At 40.0% G+C, this 15,824-nt stretch overlaps 1 protein-coding gene across 12 annotated transcripts in view; it reads right to left on the reverse strand.

The window, feature by feature from the left end:
- The window catches only part of HECW2 (HECT, C2 and WW domain containing E3 ubiquitin protein ligase 2), a 393,499-nt gene that overhangs the window by 161,790 nt on the left and 215,885 nt on the right, over positions 1 to 15,824 (reverse strand). Inside the window, exon 1 of one of the 12 annotated variants that reach the window (XM_055379325.2) lies at positions 5,610 to 5,934. The exons of the other annotated variants lie outside the window; for them this stretch is intronic. The gene's annotated coding sequence lies outside the window, so the exon portion shown is untranslated. Of the gene's footprint in view, positions 1 to 5,609; positions 5,935 to 15,824 lie in introns of those variants that run through there. 12 annotated transcript variants of the gene reach the window in all.

Consider the following 15,824-nt stretch of genomic DNA (forward strand, 5'->3'; position numbering starts at 1 on the left):
GTGCTGTTCTAGTGTTTTACTTTTATTCACTCATTTAAACCTCTAACAACCCTTTAGGGTAGGAACTATTATCTATAAAATTTTTAACAATGAGGAGAGTAAAACAGGGAGAGGTTAAGAAATTTGTCTAGGATGATAAAGCTGGTACGGCAGTCACCTCTTATCCATAGTTTCACTTTCTGTAATTTCCATTACCCAAAGTTAACCTTAGTCTGAAAATATTAAGTGGAAAATTCCAGAAACAAACAACTCATAAGTTTTAGATTGTGTACATTCTGAGTAGTGTGATGAAATTTTGCATTGTCCCTTCCATCCCGCCCGGATGTAAATCATCTCTCTGTCCAGCAGGTCCATGCTGTAGATGCTCCCTGCTTGTCAGTCACTTAGTAGCCATCTCAATTATCAGATCAGCTGTCATGGTATCTCATCACGCAGGCATTTTGTCATCTCGCATCATCACAAAAAGAAGAAGAAGGGTGAGTACAACACAGTAAGATATTCTCAGAGAAAGAGATCACAATCACAGAAGCTATTTTGAGACAGAGAGACCACATTCACCTAACTTTTGTTATAATATATTGTTCTAATTGTTCTATTTTGTTATTAGTTACTGTTAATCTCTTACTGTGCCTAATTTATAAAGTAAACTTTATCATAGGTATATATGTATAGGGAATAACAGTGTATGGTAGGGTTCAGCACTATCTGCAGGTTCAGAATCCACTGGGGGTCTTGGAACTTATCCCCCATGGATAAGGTGGAATTACTGTATGCACAGAGTGAACCCAGTCTTGCTCCAGTGACCATGCTCCTCAACACTAACCTTACTGTCTGTCTAGACCACACTCTGAGGATAATGGAAAGTCATTGAAGGATTTAAAGCAGGGAAGTGACACGATCTGCATTAAAAAATGATAATGATAACTCTGGCTGCTGTGTGCAGAACAGATGGTAGAACGGCAAGAGAGGATGGCACACAATGCTTCATGCCCAGGCCAACAACCAAGCATGGGAGCCATAACCTGGACATGACTCACCTCCATCTCCATCCTCCCTGTGCAGACAGAGCTATAGCCGATACAAATATCCACCTTAGTGCAAAAGGCTGTGACCCAATCTCGCACTCTTCAGTTTGACAACCCTGGTGGGGGGGTTGGGGGGGGCAGCACTCATCCTCCTCTAAGCCCTCTCCAAGTCAAACACCATCCTGTAATTTCACTGTCTACCTCCACCATGCTCTTCTCCTCCCTCTCTTTATTCAAACAACTCCCAAAAGTCCAATTTTCCCCACACTCAATTTTAATCAGTCAAAATATAAAGCTCTGATTGTCCATCACTTTGTAGCTCAGTAAAACCCTTAATGCAACATGTTTACTATAGCACTAGTGTTCAGCCTACATAAACCTTTATTTACCAACAAAGTTTGGCTCTGTGTCCCTACCCAAATTACCAAATTGTAATCCCCATGTGTCAAGGGAAGGACTTGTAATCCCCACATGTCGAGGGAGGGAGGTCATTGAATCATGGGGGTGGTTCTCTCCATGCTGTTCTCATGATAGCAAGTGAGTTCTCATGAGATCTGATGGTTTTGTAAGGCAGTTTTCCCTGCTTTTGCTCACTTCTCTCTCCTGCCACCTTGCGAAGAAGGTGCCTGCTTCCCCTTCACCTTCTGCCATGATCATAAGTTTCCTGAGGCCTCCCCAGCCATGTGGAACTGTGAGTCAATTACATCTCTTTTGTTTATAAATTATCCAGTCTTAGGGAAGTTCTTTATAGTAGTGTGAAATGGACTAATACACCAACAAAAGTACATTTTCCTTTTCTATGTATATATCACACATTACAGGTGCAATGAGAATAATACACCACTTGATACTGATATTGCCAGGCTGACACTGCTGGGTAACAGCTGATTTGGGTTTAAATTCCATTTCTCCCATTCGCTGGATTTATGACCTTGGGCAAATCTTGAAAACTGCATAGACTCCATTTTCTTAATCTATAAACTGATAGTAATCACACTTCAGCTCAGAAAGCTGTGAGGAGTACATGAGTATAGTATGTGAACCTGGCATATATCAGGAGCTAAACATATGAGTTTTAAAAACCTATTTCGGACCCGGTGCGGTGGCTCATACCTGTAATCCCAGCACTTTGGGAGGCCGAGGCAGGTGGATCACTTGAGTTCGAGATCGGCCTGACCAACATGGTGAAACCCTGTCTCTACTAAAAACACAAAAAATTAGCTGGGCCTGGTGGCAGGTGCCTATAATCCCAGCTACTTGGGAGGCTGAGGCAGGAGAATTGCTTGAATCTCCCTTGAACACAGGAGGCGGAGGTTGCAGTGAGCTGAGATCGCGCCACTGCACTCCAGCCTGGGCGACAGAGCAAGACTCTGTCTCAAAAAAAAAAAAAAAAAAAAAAAAAAGAAACTCTATTTATTCCTTCTTTTAAAGGGAGCTATGTTTTCATTTCATTACTCAAAAGCACAATTCTCCAACTTCATTTCCTTAGCTTTTACTTTTAAAATTTATTTTATTCTAATTTCTCATAAATATACATAAATTAAAACAAAGGCATGCTTATTTATGTTTCTTGAAACTCTGCTTTCTTAATCCATAGATGCCAAAAGAACAGGCAGCATGGGTGAAGTCCTTACTGTACAGTGATTGTAAACTATGCCACTAAGAGCATAGCACAGTATCTCACATGTAGTATCTCCATACTGCCCAGTTCTTCAACAGAAGGTCATTCAAAGCTTAAAATTCTGTCAATGAGCTTTAAGCCTGGCTTGATAAAGAACCAGATGGAGGTGCCCTCATCTCCCTACACAATGAAACCAGGACCTTGAATATAGTGTTCAACTTGAGAATCTCTACCTTGTCACTATGTGTGTAAAGAGTTACCAGGAATGATAATAGCAATTTGATTACACACCCTCCTTTCTTTCCTCTAATTATTTAAAACATACCATGCAGGCCAGGCATGGTGGCTCATGCCTGTAATCCCAGCACGTTAGGAGGCCAAGGCAGGTGGATCATGAGGTCAGGAGATCGATACCATCCTGGCCAACATGGTGAAATCCTGTTTCTACTAAAAATACAAAAATTAGCTGGGTGTGGTGGCACACATCTGTAGTCCCAGCTCCTCAGGAGGCTGAGGCAGGAGAATCGCTTGAACCTGGGAGGCAGAGGTTGCAGTGAGCCGAGATGGTGCCACTGCACTCCAGCCTGGCAACAGAGCGAGACTCCATCTTAAAACAAACAAACAAACAAACAAACAAAACCACGCATATATTAAGTCTGCACTCAAAGATAATCTCTTTTAATAGTAAGTGAAGTTTAGCAAATTCTAGAACCTGTAGGATGTTACTTTTACATTGCACCTAAGGCTGAAAATTCAGAGAAATATACAATCATTATGAAATACAATGTTCAATACAAAAGCATCCTTTGGTTAGGAGTAAATTATTCCTTTGATCTTAATGAGTTCATATAATATGGATGAGGAACTATAATAGCTAATTTTATTTAAAGAAGGAGGTTACTCTTATTGAACTAAACCAAATACTTGTTGGAGCTCATCTAATCTCAGCCTGAAAATATTAGTTAGAAGCATGTGGGAATGGCTGGGGGCAGTGGCTTATGCCTGTAATACCAGCACTTTGGGAGGCCAAGATAGGAGGATTGCTTGACGCTATGAGTTAGAGACTAGCCTGGGCAACACAGCAAACCCTGCCTCTACAAATAATTTTTTACAATTAGCTGGGCATGGTGTCACACACCTGCAGTTCTAGCTACTCAGGATGCTGAGGCAGGAGGATTGCTTGAGCCCAGGAATTCCAGACTGCAGTGAGCTATGATCATGCCACTGCAGTCCAGCCTAGGCAACAGAGAGAGACCCTGTCTCTAAAAAAAAATTACATAAAAAGAGCAGGGTAGCAAACCTCCAAAGAGCTAAAAACAGAACTGCCATTCAACCCAGCAATCCCACTTCTGGGTATATACCCAAAACAATACAAATCATTCTATCATAATAGCACATGCCTGCGCATGTTCACTGCAGCACTATTCACAATAGCAAAGACATGGAATCAACCTAAATGCCCATCAATGACAAATGGGATAAAGAAAATGTAGTACATATACACCATGGGATACTATGCAGCCATAAAAAAGAATGAGATCATGTATTTTGCAGGAGCATGGATGGAGCTGGAGGCCATTATTCTTAGCAAACTAACACAGGAACAGAAAACCAAATACTGCATGTTCTCACTTGTAAGTGGGAGCTAAGAGATGAGACTCATGGACACAAATAAGGGAACAACAGACACTGAGGCCTACTCGAGGGTGAAGGATGGGAGGAGAGAGAGGATCAGAAAAAAAAATTATTGGGTACTAGGCTTAGTACCTGAGTGACAAAATAATCTCTTCAACAAACTCCTGTGACACAAGTTTACCTACCTAACAAACCTGCATATGTACCCCTGAATCTAAAATAGAAAAAAAAACAGGTGGGAGAAATATTTCTGAAACATTCATTGCTCCTGATCCTAAAGAATAATGTTACGAAGTGACTGCTCTCTGTGGGTCCCTCCCCAAAACTGCTTTATCAGAAAATCAGTTACCTTTCCAGAGATGACTGCTCATGTAAGTCTTTACTAAATCTTCAACATACTTTTCACTAAACTGTGCTCAATGAGGGCATTACAGGCATTCTAGTGGGTAATTCTTTGTGAGAGTCTATCCAATACATTGCAGAAACATCAGCATCCTTGGCTCTCAGGCACTAAATGCCAGTTGCACACTACATGGCAATAAAAATGAACATCACCACCCCTCTTGAGAATCACTGATTGGCATTTAACAGCCAAAAAGTAAAAAATTTCACTGTATAAAACTAACTTGTAAGGAATTAGGATAAAACTAAAATTTTGCCCTGGAGTTGTTCCAGTTTTTAAATAATTAATTAAAGTGGATTTTCTGCTTGCAAATTTTAGAGGTCTATAGAAAACTGAGTCAGTTTGCCACAGTTGCCACAAGATACTACATAAAAACCACGGTTTTATTCTCAAGTTAAAGTGTTGTTGTAAGACTGTCAATCAACAGTCTGTAGAATATGGATGTCTACGAATACTTGTCCATTTGAACTCTACCCTAAAAGTAAATCTGTTTTCACATCTCACTCCCTGAGAGAAGAACTTTAAAATTTGTCAAAAACCATGATTATTCCAGGGACAGATAACCTGCCATGAAATCTATTTAGACTCAACCTAAGGCAATTTTCAAAAGCATTTTCTTGTAGGTAGAACCTGTACTTAACAACGCAATCCATTTAAAACAAGCAGAACCCTAAAAATTCACAATGAGGTGACTGTCTGTAACAGTTTTGCATGCTTTAATCTCAGCACTGATCTCTTATATCCAGTTGCCAAGTGATAAATGTGCCACACAGTTTGTTAATAATTGTCCCTCAGCCAGCTGGGAGGGGACCACTTTTAAGAGCTTTTCAAAGTGAAAGGCAGAGAAAACTGTAAATCCCAAACAGCTGGACAAGGAAATCAAGTGACAGTGGAATTCATTCCACAGCACTTTCCAATATCTTACCTCATATAATCACAAAGGTTTTAAAATCCATCAGTCAAATGAGACTTAGGCAGCAGCAAGAAGAAACATGGCATTCTTCCTTAAAATCATACACCTGGCCAACCCATGTGGCAGTTTCATTCATAGGAGCAGCCAGAGCTGAACTGAAGTCAAGGCGGGTCTGGAGTTCTAAGGTGGCTGTGAAAGCTCTGCAGGTCCACTTCACGGATGCTCCTGCTTCTCTTCCTCTTCCCCCAAAGTTCTAGAAATGAAATACTAGACAGGATTCCGGCAGGTCTCTAACAAGAGGCTCCTGTCCAGTACGAATGACACTAAAAGCCACTCCTGCCTTTCATCAAGACTTATCACTGTCCAGGCATCCTAAGTGAAAAAAATGTATCACATCCCCTCGGCTGAGGCAGTCGTGGCCACACCCCTGTAAAGGGTACAGGATGCAATCGCCCCATCCTCCCCTCAGCTTCCTTCCTTTGCTTTTCCATGGGAGAATTCCAAAGAATGAGTTATGTGTACACACACACACACACACACACACACACACACACATGCACACAGAGTGGGCTGATGTCAAACAAGCTGACTGCGATCCCAGAAAGGGGAGCTTGCTATTTGATTTACTCAGAATAGAGTGGTCACTACCTGAGAACTCCAACTTACCATTACCATAAATCAGACATAGCATTCATTTAGGTTACTGAAATGGGCTTACAGTATTTTAACTAATCCAGAGTGAAATTTGTGGACTTGTGATTTCAAACTGTGAAAAAGGACTAAAGCTTTTTCAAACATAATATAGCTTTAATGAAAATTCAAACATGCGGTTATCAATGCAGAAGTTATTTTCAAACCTGACTTTCAATGTGAAAACAGATACAATCATCAATCTAGCTAATGCTCTTGTCTTATACTGGAAAGAGTTGGGGTAGGGAAATCCCCAGTCCAGATCCATCATTCTTTAATGGAGAAACGGGCTTTCTGAAGCTGTTAGCCCACCTGTGTCAGCGGTTGCAATTACAAAGTGCTGGTTTAATGTAATCAAAGGCTATAAGACCATCTCTCTCCAGCAACCTCCAGGAAAACTAGATGAAATGGTCTTACATGTCAGGTACATTTGCTGTGAAAAGATGCAAACTAGATTTAAGCTTCACACTACATTTGATGGCTGCAATTACCTCTCTATTGTTCCCTTAACCCAGACACAGTTTGCCCTGAAGCTTCGAAGGGCCACAGAGCTTTGGGCTGATTCTGGAATTGGATGAGTGAACACAGCAAGCCAGGCACTCCAGGATCACCATCACCCTGTCCAGGCCTCTTCTGGACATGCAAACCCAGCCCAGTTTTAGAACAAATCACTATGACTTTCCAGTGTCCTAGCAAACAACAATAATAGCAAGCATGTTCAGAATGGTTACAATGTGCCAGGGACACATAGGAGATGCTTTAAAAATAGTATCAAATGAGTGTCACTGTGCTCTAAGAATAAGGTCAGTAGTGTCATTAGGCCCATGTTACAGATGAGAAAACTGAGGCTCACCGAGAAGAAGTGATAACAGCCAGGATTTAAAGTCTCATCTGAAAGACACTTAAACCTAAGCTCTTTTAAGATACTCTGCCTTCCTCATATAACACTCTTGAAAATGCCAGCAACCTCACTAATTTAGGTGGCCAATGGGTCCACAGTGGGCTCAGTCACCATGGGGAGATTAAGAAAAATAAATCTAGGCCAGGAACCATGGCTCACGCCTATAATCCAAGCACTTTGGGAGGCCAAAGTAGGAGGGTCGCATGAGGCCAGGAGTTCAAGATCATGGTGAGACACCATCTCTACAAAAACATGTTTTTTTAACTTAGCTTGGCATGGTGGCATGCACCTGTAGTGCCGGCTACTCAGGAGGCTGAGGTGGGAGGAGCGCTTGAGCCCAGGAGTTTGAGGCTACAGTGAGCTACGATCCTGCCAATGCAAATCAGCTTGGGCAACAGGGTGAGATCCTGTCTCTAAAAAGAAAAAGAAAGGAGGAAAAGAAAGAATAAGAAATCTAGAAAGAATAAATATATTTCCTCTTTTTGGCATCAAAGTTGGCTACAGCCTATGGACAACAAATAGACTTCTTAACAATGTAAGCCTCTCTGTTTTTATCCCCAGGCAGGAATAGAGTATCATCTTGAGCTCTTGACTACTTTCTAGTTATGGACCAATAGACTCTCTGTTGGGTAGAAGAGAGACTCACCTACTCTGCTTATGATGCAGCTCTTACTATCACTCACTCCCTGGTCTCTGAATCCCACCTGATGCTCCTATCACTCTGGTCCTCCAAGCCATGATTCTTTGCCTTCCAAATACCATAACATTTGGTACATACACCACTTTACCTGAGCTCTAGGTTCTGGATTACCCATGTATTACCAACACCTACATGTGACTATCTATTTTCCTATATGGAGAAAACCTACTTCCCCCCAGCATAAGACACTATCATAATGGAATTAGATTTCCCAGCTAACCAAGAAAGAAACTAAAAAGTGTAGGGCCACAGCAGTTGATGAATGTTGGAGCTTCGATTTCAAGCCATCACACATGTACTCTTTCACTGGGATGGTAATTTTTTAAGCACAAGTAATTCAGCCAGTACTACTTTAATCATAGCAAATGATTATATTGAGAAGGTATATCCAGAGTATCATAAATTCACATATGCTTTCCTTTCTCCAAACCACACCCCTTTGTGGGGAAAGTCCAGCAAAACCAAGAGCAACAAATAAAATGGGGAAGCACATTAATAACGACTTTTTATCAACAAAACACTCTTATGTTTTTACTTACTATGATATCATATGGTGCTAGGCACTGGGAGGTAGCTGCGAACAAAATAAACATAGCCCCTGCCCTCACAGAGCTTATATTTTAAAGAGAAAAACATTAAATAAATATAAAATGAATTCTTTAATTACAATTATGACACATGCTACAAAGGAAAAAGAAAAGATCCTCAGAGTATGGATGGGCCATCAACATGACGTGGTCAGGAGAAAAAGAGAAAGCTCACTCAAGGCATTGGCATATGAACCATGCTCTGAAGGGATGAGGCTGGTGAAGGAGAACAGCATCTAGAAATTTCAAGAATTGATGTAAAGGGATAGATAGGGAAGCTTAAGAATGAAGGAATGGAAATTATCCCCCAATTATCTTTCCCATTTCCATCAGATCTCCCACTGCAAGCCCAACTGATTATTACAGTTTTCAACATTCAAAGCTATTGATCTAGCAAGGATGCCCATGGGTGGAAATGTGATTTATGGATGCTGAATGGATTAATTATACACAATTAAAGACATCACTTAACTAAAGTAGCTCATTCCCCAAAGCTCACAGAATATTTATTGTGAGTAAAGCAGGGAAGAGCAAAGACACAGTCCTTAGATTACAACACAAATTGGCAATGGAAAAATTCAGCAGTGCCTCCTCCACCTATCTTTATGCTGGTACTAAAAACACAACTAGAATCAAGGTTAGCACATCAGGAAGGAACAACCCTTTTCCTGAAAATCCCATTATGAATTTCCTTTGTGTTTTGCATTTTGCATGCCTCTGAGGCTGACATCACTTATATACATTATTGAAGCCTCACTGGATGTGTCTGCCTATCTGCTGCAATTTTTATTGGAGACTTTTTCTTCGAACCCTGTGTTCCTAAAGCAGCCAGAGGAATGCTTGTCCCGTTGTCACTCTGTTTTCAGATTCCCAAAATGTTTCAATGGGAATACACACCAGTCTGTGTATAAATCAGAAAGCTTTTTGAAAATATATACAAAAGTGAGGTAGCTGCTAAAATATCAAGGGTAGGACCTCAAATCTAAACCCAAGTTGATACATGTGTACAAAATACATGTATTTTTAAATTTGGCTTAGAAAGTAGGCCATTAAACTCACTAAAAACAATCATGACTATTATTTGTTATAATAACTGAATACATGCTAGGCCCTATAAGTGTGTACACACACTCATTTAATCCTCAGAGTCACCAGAGTAATAATCCCTATGTCATAAATGAAGAAAACTAGGGGATAGATTGAATAACTTGTTCACAGAAGATCACATAGCCAGAAACTAGCTGGATTTCAAACCTTGGGTCTGTATGACATCAAAGCTTACCCATACTTTTGCCACTCTTCTACAGCTTCCCCCCACAATAACTACCTACCATTCACTAAATGTCAAGAATTACGCTCAGTAATTAAGAATCATCCACTGAAAGAATTCTCACAGTAATTCTGAGAAGTGTTCTTAGCCCCTAGATGAGGAAACTGAGCTCAGAGAATTCCAGGAACTTGATCAAGGGAGCACCACAGCAAGGCTGAAATGTGCAGAGGGAGATTTCCCAGAACCCTGCACAATTTCAGAAGAAATTTGTGTGGTACAACGAGTTTAGTAAAAGTAATTAAGGACTTGTTACTTTCTTAAGGTTTTTCAGTTTTATCTGGGAAATTATTAATATGCTTTGGAAGAGAAGAAAATTCCCAAAGGACTGATTTCCTCATCTTTGGTGGACAAGGAAATCCCTCTAGGAATGTCCATTCAAGCCAAAATATCAGCATTGTGATCCATTACTTTCATACACAAAAATAAATGACCCTCAGTTATCTATGTTTAACAGATCAATACCCACAAGCATATGTAATGTGCCAAAAACTCTGAAAGCTATACACAAATCAGAATAAATGTAGTTATTTTCCCTTCACCTACTTCCACCACAGAATTAAAGACCCAGCTATAGTGGTATCTGCTTTATTTGATTGGCATATGTCTTGAAGCTCTTAGGATGTAGTATTTTTCCTCATGGGAGAATTTCATATTAACATCAAGAGTATTATATTTTTCCTTAATGGTGAACTTTGTGTTAACGTTGCATTAACTCCGTATTAATGGAAACACAAATGTTTCCAAGTGAAATATTAAAGGGTTTAAATACAATCCCCCTTCTCTAATTCAATTTATAACTCTTCAACTGCACAGTTAATGGGTTCTTCAGCTATGTTATTTTTCATTCCAAATTAAATTATATTATTGTAAACCAGGGGGAATTTAAGAATAGGTTTTAAGCATGCAAAAATCTTCAATTAAGATGAAACTAGTAGAGAAAGATGTAAAATTATTTTATCTGTGTATATATATGTTGTTTCTGTCTGTAAAATGGGAACATTACCCTTTTCCAATAATGCTTTGCATATAGCAATGAACACAATAATATACCCTGGAGATGCTCTCCTGAAAGAACACATTCAGAGACTCTAATATATTCACATTAGTGAACAAAATTGGCATTTATACTTTACCACCATAGTGTATGATTCAGAATTAAACATATCACACAGATTCCCACACGCTGAAAGAGTAGTTCTTAAATTTTACGTGTCTTAGAATCATCTGGGACTCATGTTCAAAATTCAGACTCCATAGAGCAAATCACAGAAATTGTGATTCAGTAGGTATAGGATGGGTCTTAGGCGTCTGCATTTTTTAATTTTTAATTGTTGTGGGTACATGGTAGGTGCCTATATTTACAGGGTACATGAGATACTTTGATACAGGCATACAATGCATAATAATCACATCAGGGTAAATGAAGTATTCATCACCTCAAGCATTTATCCTTTCTTTGTGTTAAAAATAATTCAATTATACTCTTAGTTACTTTTAAATGTACAATAATTATTGTTGACTGTTGTCACCCTGTTGTGCTATCAAATGCTAGATCTTATTCATTCTATCTAACCATATTTTTTTATACATAAACCATCTGCACTTCCCCCGCAACCCACTACCCTTCCCAGCCTCTGGTAACCATCATTCTATTCTCTATCTCCATGAGTTCAATTGTTTTCATTTTTAGTTCCCACAAATAAGTGACAACATGTGAAGTGTGTCTTTCTGCCCCTGGTTTATTTCACTTAACATAATGACCTCCAGTATCATCCATGTTGTTGCAAATGACAGGATCTCATTCTTTTTCATGGCCGAATAGTACTCCATTTTGTGTGTGTGTGTGTGTGTGTGTGTGTGTGTGTGTGTGTGTATGGTACATAGATACATATATATATGAGATACATATATATGATACATATATGAGATACATATATATGATACATACATGAGATACATATATATGATACATACATATGATACATACATATGATACATACATATGATACATACATATGATACATACATATGATACATACATATGATACATACATATGATACATACATATGATACATACATATGATACATACATATGATACATACATATGATACATACATATGATACATACATATGATACATACATATGATACATACATATGATACATACATATGATACATACATGATACATACATGAGATACATACATATGATACATACACATGATACATACATATGATACATGATACATATGATACATACATGATACATACATGATACATACATGATACATACATATGATACATACATATGATACATACATATGATACATACATATGATACATACATATGATACATATGATACATACATATGATACATATATATGATACATATGATACATATATGATACATATGATACATATATATGATATATATGATACATATATATATCACATTTTCTTTTTCCATTCATCTGTTGTTATAAACTTAGGTTGCTTTCAAATTTTGGCTATTGTGAACAGTGCTGCAGCAAACAGTGCAGATATCTCTTTGATACGCTGATTTCCTTTCTTTTACATATATACCTAGCAGTGTAATTGCTGGATCATATGTTAGTTCAATGTTTAGTTTTTAGGAACCTCCAAACTGTTTTCCATAGTGGTTGTACTAATTTACATTCCTACCGAGGTGCACAAGGGTTCCCTTTTCTTCATATCCTCGCCAGCATTTTAAAAGCCATTTTAACTGGGGTAAAATGATATCTCATTGTAGTTTTGCTGTGCCTTTCTCTGCTGCTAGATATATTGGAAGTCCATTGTATGTTTTTTTTTTTCTCCTACTGCTTTTAGCATCCTTTCTTTATCCTTGACCTTTGGAAGTTCCATTATTAAATGTCTTGAGGTAGTCTTGTTTTAGTTAAATCTACTTGCTGTTCTATAACCTTCTTGTATTTGAATATTGATATCTTTCTCTAGGTTTGGGAGGTTTTCTGTTATTATCCCTTTGAATAAACTTTCTACCACTATCTCTCTCTACCTCCTGATTAGGGCCAATAACTTAGATTTGCCCTTTTGAGGCTGTTTTCTAGATCTTGTAGGCATGCTTCATTCTTTTTTATTCTTTTTTGTCTCCTCTGACTGTGTGTTTTAAAATAGCCTGTCTTCAAGTTAATTCTTTCTTCTGCTTGATCAATTCTGCTGCTAAGAGTCTCTGAGGCATTCTTCAACATGTCAGTTGCATTTCCAACTCCAGAGTTTCTGCTTGACTCTTTTTAGTTATTTCAAGCTCTTTGTTTAACTTATCTGATAGGATTCAAAATTCCTTCTCTTTGTTTACTTGAATTTCTTTTAGTTTCCTCAAAACAGTCACTTTGAATTCTCTGTCTGACTGACCACAAATCTCTGCCTCTCCAGGACTGGTCACCGGCGTCTTATTTAGTTCCTTTGGTGAGGTCATGTTTTCCTGGTCTTGATGCTTGTGAATGTTCTTCAGGGTCTGGGCTTTGAAGAGTTAGGTATTTATTGTATTCTTTGCAGTCTGGGCTTGTTTGTGCCTGTCTTTCTTTGAAGGTATTCCAGATATTTAAGGGACTTTGGTGTTGTGATCTAAGTTTTTGATCACTGCAGCCACATCTTCATTAGGGGACATCCCAAGCCTAGTAACAGTGTGACTCTTGCAGACTCCTATAGGTACCACCTTGGTAGTCTTGGATAGGATCTAGAAGAATTCTGTGGATTACCTAGTAGAAACTCTTTTTCTCTTCCCTTACTCCTCCTAAAGAAATGGAGTCTCTTTCTCTGTCTCTCTCTCTCTCTCTCTCTCACTGATGAGCTCTCTGAACCTAAGAGAGGAATGACACATGGACTCCTGTTGTCACCACCACTGGGACTGCACTGGGTCAGACCTGAAGCCAGCACAGCACTGGGTCTCACCCAAGGCACATGTTAACCACTGCCTGGCTACCACCTATGTTCACTCAAGGGCCTAGGGCTCTACAATCAGCACAGCACGTAACAAAGCTAGCCAAGCTTGTGTCTTTCCCTTCAGGGCAGCAAAATCCCCTCAGTCCTGGGCAGGCCTAAAGATGCCATCAAGGAACCAGGGCCTAGAGTAGGAAACCTTAGGAATATACTTGATGTTCTATTCCACTGCAGCTGAGCTGGCACCCAAACCACAAGACAAAGTCCTTCCACTCTGCCCTCATCTTTCCACAAACAGAGGCATTTCTCCCTATGGCCACTACTGCCCTAGGTCCATGGTGAGCACTGCCTGGCTACTGCTGACATTCATTCAAGGCTTACAAAGCTCTTTAGTCAGCTTGTAGTGAATGCTGCCAGGCCTGGAACTCTCCCTTTAGAGCAGTGGGCTCCCCTCTGGCCCAGGGTATTTCCAGAAATGCCATCTAAAAGCCAAGACCTAGAACTGAGGACACCAGTGGGTAGTGTCCTCACCCATTGTGGACAAGCTGGTACCTAAGCAGTAAGACAAAGTCCCCTTACTCTTCCCTCTCCTTTTCTCAAGCAGAAGGAGTCCCTCCCCTTAGTTGCCACAGCTGGGAATCTGCTGGGTCATACCTGAAGCCAGCATGTCTCCAAGTCTCAGCAAGGCCCATGGTGAGTACTACCTGGGTACTGCTGCTGATTATTTAGGGCCCAAGGGCTCTTTAGTCAGCAGGTGATGAATCCTGACAGGTCTGAGTCCTTCCCTTCAAGGAAGTGAGTTCCCTTCTGGCCCAGGCTGTGTCTAAAATGTCATCCAGGAGCTAGGGCCTGGAATGGAAGCCTCAAGACTCTGTCTGGTGTCATATCCTACTGTGGCTGAGCTGGTATCCAAGTTGCAAGACAAAGTCCTCTTTATTCTTTCCTCTCTTCTCCTCAAGTGGAATGCAGGGGTCTCTTTTGGAACTGTGAGCTGTGCTGCCTGGGGGTGGGAGAGGGATGGCACAAGCACTCCCCTGGCTACCCCAGCTGGTGTCTCACTAGGTCACACACCCCCAAAGTCTACTGGCTCGAAGCCCAGCACAGCACCAGGACTTGCCCAGGAATTGCAGTCCTTGTGGTCTAGACTGCCCTTAATGTTTATTTACAACCCCAGAGCAATTTAACCCATGGTGGCGAGGCTTGCTGGGATTCAGATTCTGACTGCTAGAATGAGTGATTCCCCTCTGGCTAGGGCTGATCTAAATGCTCCCTCTGTGGGTGCCAGCTAGGTTCTGCCCAGCGTTGCTTTCTGCTGTGACAATGCAGCACAGCATTTCAATGCAAAGTCCCACAATCACTGCATTCTCCCTCCCCTAAGCGCATAGATTCTCTCTCTGTGCCACTTGCTGCTGCTGGAGGATAGCGGGGATGCAGTGTCGGAAATGAAAAACTCTCTCTCCTACCCTGTTCAGTGCCTCTTTCAGTGGCATGAAATTAAAACCAGATACTGTGATTGCTCATCTGATTTTTGGTTCTTATGAAGGTGTTTTTTTGTGTGTGGAGAGTCGTTCAATTTGGTGTTACTGTGAGAGGACAATCAGTGGAGGCTTCTATTCCACCATCTTGCTCTGCCCCCTAAAGTCTGCATTTTTAAACAGTTACCTCAGCTAATTCTGATACAGGTACTCTTTGAACCACATTTCTAACAGACAATGGTGTAGAGTCTTAAAATCCAATAGTCCATATATTAATGTACACGTATAGGTACATGTCATTTTTGATTTTGCATATTCATTTTATTAAACTCAAAAACAGACATACATCTGTACCTGTAATGTGTCTCCTACCTTAACAGCTCACAATTACTATGTTCAATCTACTTTTAAATAAAGAATAAAAAAGCATAGTAAAAGGACAAGCAAGTACAGGAATAAAGAAGACAGAAAGGGGCACTAACATGAGAACAAAGTTTTAGATTCTATTTAAGCTGAGAACAGTGCTCCACAAAATATGGGCCATGGGTAAGTGCTGGTCCATGAATTGGTTGTTTATAATCTGAGATAGGTCTAGAAACTGACTGGAAGCTCTTAGAAACTTTT

Source organism: Gorilla gorilla, chromosome 11 (assembly GCF_029281585.2).
Source record: "Gorilla gorilla gorilla isolate KB3781 chromosome 11, NHGRI_mGorGor1-v2.1_pri, whole genome shotgun sequence".
Taxonomy (NCBI): domain Eukaryota; kingdom Metazoa; phylum Chordata; class Mammalia; order Primates; family Hominidae; genus Gorilla; species Gorilla gorilla.